Raw genomic sequence first — 10,757 nt, 5'->3', positions numbered from 1 at the left:
CAATACTATTATTTATACCAATATATATATATATATATATATATATATATTAAGAAAGAATATAATAATTCTTTTAATATTAATTATAATAAAAAATAATATCAACAAAACAAACAATAATATTTTTGCTATTAATACTCTGAAAATTAATTATACTAAAAAAAGAATATTAAGAAAACTAATAATAATATTTTTAATATTAATACTTGTAATTATATTAAAAATATACATAACCCAAGCACCAGTAGTGTTGGAGTTGCACCCAAAAAGAAATAAACCAAGCTCCAGGTTATGTTGTGTTGCCGGCCTGGGGTGGTGTTGTCCAAGCACCACGTGACTTTTGGATTGCCCGTGGCTAGCACCCAATGTTATTTTGAATCTTGCCCTACCAGGCCCAAAACTAGCCTTGGGTCATGCCTGGCAGTGCCCAAGTCAAAACATTACCTGATGCTTGGACTGTAGCGCAGAGAAAGCAGACCAAGCGCCAGGTGGTGCTTAGACTGTTCACCTTCAGGGGGGAACCTAAGCGTTACGTATTTCAATGTGATTTTTTTATAGTAACAACTTTTTAAAATTTATTAATGATAAAAATAATATTTATACTCTTATAAATTTTACTAAAAATAATAATATTTTAGTAGCAATAATATGAATTATTATAAAAATGATATTATTTATAACACCAAATATAATAATATTTTAGAGACTAATACTATTAACTATACTAAAAAATAATATTAAGAGAACAAATATTAATAGTTTTGAGATCAACATTATTAATTGGACTAAAAAAATAATACATTGAGATCGCCGAAAAATACACAAAAAACTAAGAGAAGGAAGCAGCACCTAGCTCGATGAATCTAAAGCAGCAGACCTGAAAGACTCGGTCCTTCTTTCTTATTTCTCAGTTGAAAGAGAGGAGAGGAAGGGAGAAGCGAACTTGACCAGGTGGTTTTTGTTTATTAACAAATTTTTCAATGAAAGGTGAGATGGGGTAAGTTTGAAGAGGCAACTATTGCCCTACTTTTCTTATTTCTTAGAAGAATTCCCCCTCCTAAAATGGGGATTCTCGCTCTACTAAATCGAAAGAATTACTCTCGCCTTTGGAACAGAAAAGTTCGATATAGATAACAATGAATATAAATGGGAGAGCAGGTGCCCTCCCCTAGTGGTCAGCCTCCCGGCCCAAACCAAAGAGAAATGCCCTGATCATTGTCAAAAGAGATGCGTCAATCACGCATCCTAATTGGTGAGCTTATACCCGTTCTCGTTCCTTTCCCGCTCTTAGTTTGGCTTTACAGGCACCATTTTCGCAAGGAACATGTGGTTAACCGAATGGATCACTGGTTGCTGGCCGTCAGGGTTGGGAGCTAGTCTTTAATGGACCAATAAAAAAGTACCGTGGAAACCAGATCTCTATCCTCTATATATTAACCAATTCTTGTGCTTCGTAATGAGCAAAATCCTTTTTCTTTGAAGCAAATTCCTGCCCTTTCAGATATTTTGTAATGAATAGAAAGACTAAATCTTCCCAAACCAGAAGTACATATTTTTAATGAAGCTTTCTTTCCCTCGTTTGTACATTACGGGCCAATACTATCAATTATACCAAAAAAATATATTAAGAAAGAAAACATAATAATTCTTTTAATATTAATTATACTAAAAAAAAATATCAACAAAACAAACAATAATATTTTTGCTATTAATACTCTAAAAATTAATTATACTTAAAAATAAATATTAAAAAAACTAACAATAATATTTTTCATACTAATACTCGTAATTATACTAAAAGTGTGCATAGCTGAAGCACATATGGTCCTTGGGCTTCACCCAAGAGGAAGCAAACCATGTGCCAGGTGTCATTGTGGTTCCTGCCGGGAGTGATGCCACCAAAGCACCACATGACACTTAGTTTGCCCACTACTAGCACCCAATACTATTTTGAGTCATGTCCTGCTAATCTTAAAGCTAGCCTTGGGTCATGCTTGGCGATGCTTCAGCCAAAGCGTCACCTGACACTTAGACTGCAATACAAAGAAAGTAGGTTAAGCGCTAGGTGTACTTGAGTTGTCCGCCTTCAAGAGGGAACCAAAGCACCAAGTGTCCCAACATTATTTTTTCCATATATATTATACTTTTATAAATTTTAATAAAAATAATAATATTTATAATACAAATAATAATATTCTTAGTAGCAATAAATGAATTATTATAAAAATAATATCATTTAAACACCAAATATAATAATATTTTAGAGACTAATACTACAAAAAATATTAATAGAACAAATAATAACAGTTTTGAGATCAATACTATTAATTAAACCAATAAACTAATAATATTTTTAATACCAACACTATTAATTATACTAAAACAATAGATTAAGAAATAATATAATAATTCTTTTAATATTAATTATACTAAAAAAATAATATCAACAAAACATACAATAATATCTTTACCATTAATACTCTAAACATTAATCATACTAAAAAGAAAAATATTTTTAACAATCAATCACACTAAAAGTATAGGTAGATCAAACATTATATGGTGCTTGGACTAAACTCAAAAGAAAAGAAATCAAGTATCACGCTGTTCTTGGATGGCCTACCTGTGGGTGTACTAGCCAAAGCGTCACGTGCCTTCTTGGTATGCCCCAACACTTAAGGCCGGGCAGACTTAGCACCATGTGGTGAAGTGCCTGGCACCCTAGTCTACCCCCAACACCAAGGTTGGACGTCGCTACCCTCCAACCTAACAATACCTCTGTCAAAAAGTGTGGTCCAAAGTGAAAGCATTCACAATGCATCTATTCTGCAATTCATAATGAATAATTTTCAGTGCTACAATGAAATACTAATTAGTTTTAATTATAGTTAATTCATTCAGTTGCAATAGTATAAAATTCAATAGTATAAAATTCATTCGGTTTTCATCACTAGAATCATAGATTTAAAATTCAATTTAGAAATTGATATGGATAAAATTTGAATTATAAGTTGGGAAGGTTAGTTCGAGTTGATTTCTCAATATTTTTTTATTTAAAATAGATAAAATAACAATATTTTAATAAGAACATAAATGAATTAAAGGTTGAGTTTTGAAAGAGTTAAGAGGAGGATACTTTTTATTTTATTTTATTTTTAACTTAAATTAGTGTAAACCTTAAATTAATTAGGTCGTGGATCAACAACTAGATATTTAAGTTTTATAACCATGAAAATAATAAACTAATAAGGCTGACTATAAAATAGACCAGCAAGTAAATGACACACAAGAAAGAAATAAAGTAGCCTAGTAATATTTAAGTTTTATAACCATGAAAATAATAAACTAATAAAGCTGGCTATAAAATAGACCAGCAAGTAAATGGCACACAAGAAAGAAATAAAGTAGCCTAGGAATATTTAAGTTTTATAACCATGAAAATAATAAAGTAATAAAGCTGGCTATAAAATAGACCAGCAAGTAAATGACACACAAGAAAAAAATAAAGTAACCCAGGAACTTCATGAACATGGACTCTTAAGAAGACTTGCTGATCTTAGAGGTTGGTTTTTAAGGAATAAATAACTCCTTCTACACTTGAATAGGAAAACTGGATCAAGTAGGTGCTTAATAATTTCTATTAATGCCAAATTATCAAGAGGTCAAATACACTAGTTTTTCTAGTCTATGAGTTATATAATATGATCAATTTAACATAGCTTTTTCACCTTTATAAGGTTTGAATGCTCATTTTCAAATGTATTCATCAGTAGCCCTAACCACAAACTAGCCCAATCCCCATGAAATCTGGATTTCCCTTCAATATTTGGGCCTTTTGAGGGCAGGATTCCACATTATGAAGTAATCTAACTTCATGCGCTACTTTGGACCTTTTTGTTAAGAAATGGGCTTGTTTTGTCACAAAAACTAAGGTAGATTGTCCTATTCATCTCAATGTCTGAGCAGGACTTGGAGAAACAGTATCAGTAAGAGCAACATATCCAGGGGGGGTAGGGGTGTCCAGCATTGAAGATGTTTCGCAGCCTCTCTTAAAAGTAAGCTCCAAGGTTTTTTCATTGGCACCATTTCCTCTTTCGGTGATAACTTTAACCAGCCTTTTGTTGAGTGTTGATGCCCTTTTTCCTTCCAATGCATTACTCCAATACTTCCCCTCCTTGCATACAACGGATCCGTTACTCTTTTCTTTGGTAGTCATATGGCCATATATATGTACAGCACTTGGTTTCTTCTCTACTTGCAATCATATTCCATTTTATTTTTTTATATATAGTTTATTTCTTATTAATGATTAAATCTCTTATATGATAGCATAACAGCTATAATCTTATGAAAAATGACAAGTACTGAATCTTGAAGACATAGTTTCAGTATGTCTATTTCATTCCTCTATCAGACTCCTATAAGAATTTTCTTTAGCAAAGTATCAAGCTAGGCATCATTGAGCTTTTGTGTATGCTTGAGACACTGAGAAATTTATTAGTCTTTCCAACAGGAGCTCGGTTTGTGAGGTTATCATAATCATTATCCTGAATTGCAACCAAGATTTGTTTGTATAACAGCAAGGATGACCATAGCTGCAAATAAAATCTAATCTATCAGCAAAGATGTGCGAATTTCTCGATTTATGCTGGTCTTCAATGGTCTCAAGTTAGATACCGGCCAACGGCTAGCCTTGTCAAGATCTGAGATCCCTTCACAAGGCTGTAATATAATCTTGCCCTTGCAATCTGATCATTCATGAACAGTCTCCAGTTGTCAGTGACCTTTCTTGCGAAAACATCCTTGTCGGATAATCCAAACAGTGCAAGCTCATCTTGTGGAAGATACATTCTCCTTCTCAATTCACTGAAAAGGGCCCAAAAAGAAAGAAAAGGAAAAACCTGAATACAAGTGAAACATTTGCCTAATGAGAGAACTATGAGTCACAAAAAAACTTACTCCTCGCACACATCTCTAAGGATGTTTGTTAGTTGATTTGCAGTACCGTAGTATACTGCTGCATTATAAATACTTCGAACAGAAACAATTGAGAAAGAAACCAGGCTAGCTAGAGGGGAATTTGATTCAGGTAGAAAATGTCCAGAGCAACTTTATTCTATACGGAACCTGGAAACTTTATCAACAAGCGCAGCATCAATCTACAGTGATCAGATTATAGAGCCTTGTGTTGTTAGTGTGGCTGCAAGGTTTCAACTCAATCGAATCACGACGACGAAGACTATGATTGAAGTGTTTAATCGAAACTTGATGGATTTGGGTTTAATCTAACATAAATAAGTAGACCATCCTCACATGACCATCTTCCAAATAGAAGGGAAACTCAGCACAACAAAAAACTTAAATCATTACCCAGCTAACTTGATCATTCTGTAAGAAGTACTAGTATGAAGGGAGAGCGATCGACTTTATTAATGATAAAATTTGTTCTTGACATAGACCTCACCCAAAACTTGGGTTGTGGGTTGACGCACGTTTAAACGCATTCACATGGTTTGAAAGGAAAGTATTAAATGGATGGGAGGATCCTCCTGCCCCTGTAATCAGCGGGAACCGAGATGTAGGGGAAGGGAAGGGGAGGAAACGGAGAGGAAGTAAGGTATTAAGAATATTCCCTTCCATTTTATTAAATATTGGCGTTCTATTCATTGTCTTTATTATAACATTGTGTTTGAATCAATTCCTATTTTTTTTTTCACTTTATAACAATCATACAAAGTCTATCTTTCAATAAACAGTGACTTAACGCGGAGATGAAGCCCTTAAGAAGTTTCCATGTGACTTCTGGCTAGGTTACTAACTAGCAATTACTGATTTAGATCTTCATCGACCTAGAAGGAGAAACAAGTAACAGCTTTTTTCGTTTGTTTTCCTAAGGAACCTGCTAGATATCAAACCAGGTTACAGATTTTTAATTACAGAAAGTAAACAGAAGGGAGGGGTAAATCCTACTCGTGTACGTGATTAATTTTGCTTATTTCCTTGCGGTTGTGATTTGTTTTGGCATTGACATGACATCAATATGTACTGATACATGTATCTTACTTAAAAGTTTAAGTTTTTAGATAAGATTTTAAAATATAATTTATATTACTTTTTAATACATTCCCTCAAATGAAAGTCCTTTGAGTTTGAAATTTGTACATGTTCATATTACCTTGTGCTTAATTTTTATTAAATAAATAGGGATAGTGGGATTCGAACTTGAAACTATTTGGTCAATAAGACTCTGATACCATGTTAAAGAATCATCTCATCTAAAAATTTAAGTTTTTAGATAAGATTTCTAGATATAATTTATATTATTTTCTAATAATGCAGAAAAAGAAAAAAACAATGGTGGTCATGGAAATAGAAGAGGAAGGCAATGGAACTAGAGAAAGATGAAGTTGTTCTGATGCTTGGACTACGTCGTCGACGTGAACCCGAGCGACCCCTCTCTGCCCTCGAATATTTAATTATAGACGTGTTCGTATTAGTTCTAGTACTCTACTAACAATTTTCAAATATGTGGTTTCTGATCCATGTTTTTGCTTCACTGTTGATTTCTATACCTTCTCTTTAACTACTAAACGAACACTAATTCAACTCAAAACGCACATATAAACACACATAAACCCAAGAATTAGTGTCTTAAATTCTAAATGGGACAGCGAAACACAATAGTTTGACCATTTCCCTTCAGGTTACTTGATACGAAATATAACCCTGCCTTGACACATACAGAATTAATGTTTGATAATGCAGTTTTCTGATAGAGATCTGTCGCGTTTCAAGCTCGTTCCATGAACCGGTACTGGATTTTTTTCCTATCAAGCACATGGTATGTTAGTTATTTTTTCTTTACAAATGTTAACAAACTCAATATACCATGAAAGCTTTACAAAAGCCTTAATAGTTCACACTACTTTTAGTCAAATTCCTTTCCAATTTCATTGATGTTATTGATATTTTATATGTTTAACACGGACATACATCAGGAGGCCCAAGAATTAGCTTCTTAAATTCTTAATGTGTCCTTAATGGGCCAGAGAAACATAATAGTTAGTGTGTAGATAGAGGCCATTTTCCTTCAAGTTACATGATACAAAATACATATAACCCTTCCTCGACACTTGTGGAATTAATGTTTGATGATGCAGTTGTCTGATATAGATCTGTCCAACATGGAGATTCTTCCAGAAATGGTTGGGTCTTTCTTCTATCAAGCACATGGTATATATGTTAGCTCCTTTTTCTTTAGAAATGTTAACAAACTCAATATACTACAAGAAAGCATTAAAAAAGCCCTAAGAGTACTTCACACTAACTACAATTACTGTGCATACATGGATATCTGATGATGGCATCGGCCATATCAATCTTTTCAATATATATATATATATGCAAGCACCTCACTTCTCTCATTTCTAATAACGTGGAATTCAATACTCACGTGACTCAATAACTCGTCAAGCTACTGACAGCTTATGATCAATTTGTAGATAAGATTCTCGATAGTATTGCTGCATTTTTTTCCGATCTCTTTCACTTGAAGTTGTTGGGAATTCCGACCGGTGATGTACTGATATTTGCTCATAAGAGGCCAAGCACACTAAGACAGTATTTAACGTGGTTCGGCAAAACTGTCTATGTCACGACCCGAATCCCGGATCCATGACCGGCACATAGGCAAGGTTCCCCTCCAAGGTTCCGTACCTATGCGAACCCAAACTTACATACAAATTTATCATAACTCAATCAGAGTTCAACGCAGCATTAATAACAAAATCAATTTCATAATATAATTGAATTGTCTTAATACAAGAGTTAATATAATTTTATAGTTTTGGAGCACTAATTAGACATAAAGGAAAATGCACGGAGTACAACCAAAAGAGCAGGTTCTGAAGGTCCAACAAAAGTGACCTGCTATCAAGCTATAAGCCTGAAAATGATAAATAATGAGAGTGTGAGTTCAACAACTCAGTGAGTAGATAACGTTCAATATACACACACGAGATAATACAATAATGAGAAATATATATACAAGTATGGATTTAGGTTCTTATAAAAAAGGTTTCTCAAATAGGCCATAACAAGAATATCATATGGTAAAATCATCAGAAAATCAAAATGCAATGAGCATGAGGCTCCGTACTGTGGGATGATCAGTCCACACAGGTTGGTGACTCCCCCGACCAACTAGGGTTCAGATACGATGTGCACAAAGACTAACATTACCCTGTTAGCATGGGTATTCTGAATGATACCATAGGGTCATAATCATAATCAAACAGACATATTCATATCTCAAGGCTCAACTCATGACATCAATCAAATGAGGAGCTATCAATTCATAAGTCAATCCAAAATACATACTGGTTCATATCAAGAATTCGGATTCAACGAATGATCATGCTTATCATAACAAGAATATTAGTCACCAAATATATTACCAAGAAGCATGATCCAATTCATATTAACAAATCAAATATTTATAATATTTCTCATGCATATGGAAAATTATCCACTCACCTGACTCGAAAGCAAACAGAAATCAAAAGTAGACACCGAAGAAAATCCTACTGACGTCCTGCCGTAGAATATCAGGATTATCTGAATACAAAGGAGACATATTCAAGAATGACTCAAAATAATAGATAACCTAAGAGTGAGTTTTGGTTGGAGAGTGTATCATTTCTTGGGCATGTAGTTTCAAGGAATGGGATTGAGGTTGATCCTCAAAAGATTGAAGCAGTTAAACAGTGGCTTAGGCCTACTTCAGCAACAGAGATTAGAAGTTTCTTAGGTTTGGCCGGCTATTATCGGAGGTTTGTGGAGAACTTTTCTCGGATTTCTGCACCATTGACTAAGTTAACGCAGAAGAATGTTAAGTTTCAGTGGTCTGAAGCTTGTGAGAAAAGTTTCTTGGAGTTGAAAGAAAGATTGACTACAACGCCTATTCTAGCAGTACCATCAGGTTTTGGTGGTTACACAGTGTATTGTGATGCTTCGAGAGTGGGGTTAGGATGTGTTCTAATGCAGCATGGCAAGGTTATTGCCTATGCTTCACGGCAGTTGAAGAAGCATGAACAAAACTATCCTACACATGATTTAGAAATGGCAGCTGTCATTTTTGCTTTGAAGATTTGGAGGCACTATTTATATGGTGAAACTTGTGAGATTTTTACAGATCACAAGAGTTTGAAATATATCTTTCAGCAGAGAGATCTAAACATGAGGCAGAGGAGATGGATGGAACTGCTGAAGGATTATGATTGTACTATACATTACCACCCGGGTAAGGCAAATGTAGTTGCCGATGCTTTGAGTAGAAAATCATCAGGGAGCTCAGCTCATATTCAGGAGGTACGGAGACCTCTGATTAAGGAGCTGCATGAGTTAGTGGATGAAGGAGTCAGATTTGATCTTAGTAAAGCTGGAGCAATGATTGCTCATTTTCAGGTTAAGTCAGATTTGTTTGATAAGATAAAAGCAGCTCAGAAGAATGACGAGTCACTACTCAAGATAAAAAATGAGGTTGAGCAGGGTAAGGCTGCAGGTTTTGTGATAGGTGATGATGATGTACTGAGATATAGAGATAGGCTTTGTGTACCTGATGTAGATGATCTGAGGAGAGAATTGATGGTAGAAGCACATCAGACAGTTTACACAATGCATCCAGGTTCCACCAAAATGTATAAAGACCTTAAGGTATGTTATTGGTGGAATAGGATGAAGGCTGATGTAGCAGACTTTGTTTCTAGGTGTTTGACCTGTCAGAGGGTAAAGGGTGAACACCAGAAGCCTCCTGGATTGTTGCAACCATTGTTGATTCCAGAATGGAAGTGGGAAAGGATCACAATGGACTTTGTGACAGGATTGCCTAGGAGTCAGGAGGGTTATGATTCGATATGGGTGATTGTTGATAGGTTGACAAAATCAGCCCATTTTCTGCCAGTTAAGATTACTTATGGATATGCAAAGTTGGCGGAATTGTTTATTAGTGAGATTGTACGGTTGCATGGAGTGCCAATCTCGATAGTGTCAGATAGAGGTCCACAGTTTACATCGCGATTTTGGGTGAAATTCCAAGAAGCTATGGGTACTAAAGTGCAGTTGAGTACAACTTTTCACCCACAGACAGATGGTCAGTCTGAGAGGACTATTCAGATCTTGGAGGATATGCTAAGGGCTTGTGTTATGGATGTTGGAGTTGGTTGGAGTAAGTTCCTATCATTAGTGGAATTTGCTTACAACAACAGTTATCAGGCTAGCATAGAGATGGCACCTTATGAGGCTTTGTATGGTCGGAAGTGTAGATCACCGGTTTGTTGGTTTGAGATTGGTGAGAAGAGGCTAATGGGACCAGAGTTGATTCAGATTACCTCAGAGAAAATAGAGGTAATTAGAAATAAGCTTTAAACAGCTCAGAGCAGACAAAAGAGTTATGCAGATAGAAGAAGGCGTGACTTAGAGTTTTCAGTGGGTGATTATGTGTTTTTAAAAGTATCACCGACAAAGGGAGTATTCAGGTTTGGGAAGAGAGGTAAGTTGAGTCCTCGATTCATTGGACCGTATGAGATTCTGGAGAGAGTTGGGGCAGTTGCTTATAGGTTAGCATTACCACCAAACTTGTCTTCTATCCATCCAGTATTTCATGTTTCCATGTTAAGGAAGTATATGACAGATCCATCGCATGTGTTAGAAGTTCATCCTGTTGAATTGAGGGATGATATGGTTTATGAGGTGCAACC

This window comes from Populus euphratica, unplaced genomic scaffold, assembly GCF_000495115.2.
Source record: "Populus euphratica unplaced genomic scaffold, PopEup_1.0 scaffold715.1, whole genome shotgun sequence".
Lineage (NCBI taxonomy): Eukaryota > Viridiplantae > Streptophyta > Magnoliopsida > Malpighiales > Salicaceae > Populus > Populus euphratica.
This window is presented reverse-complemented; position numbering follows the sequence as displayed.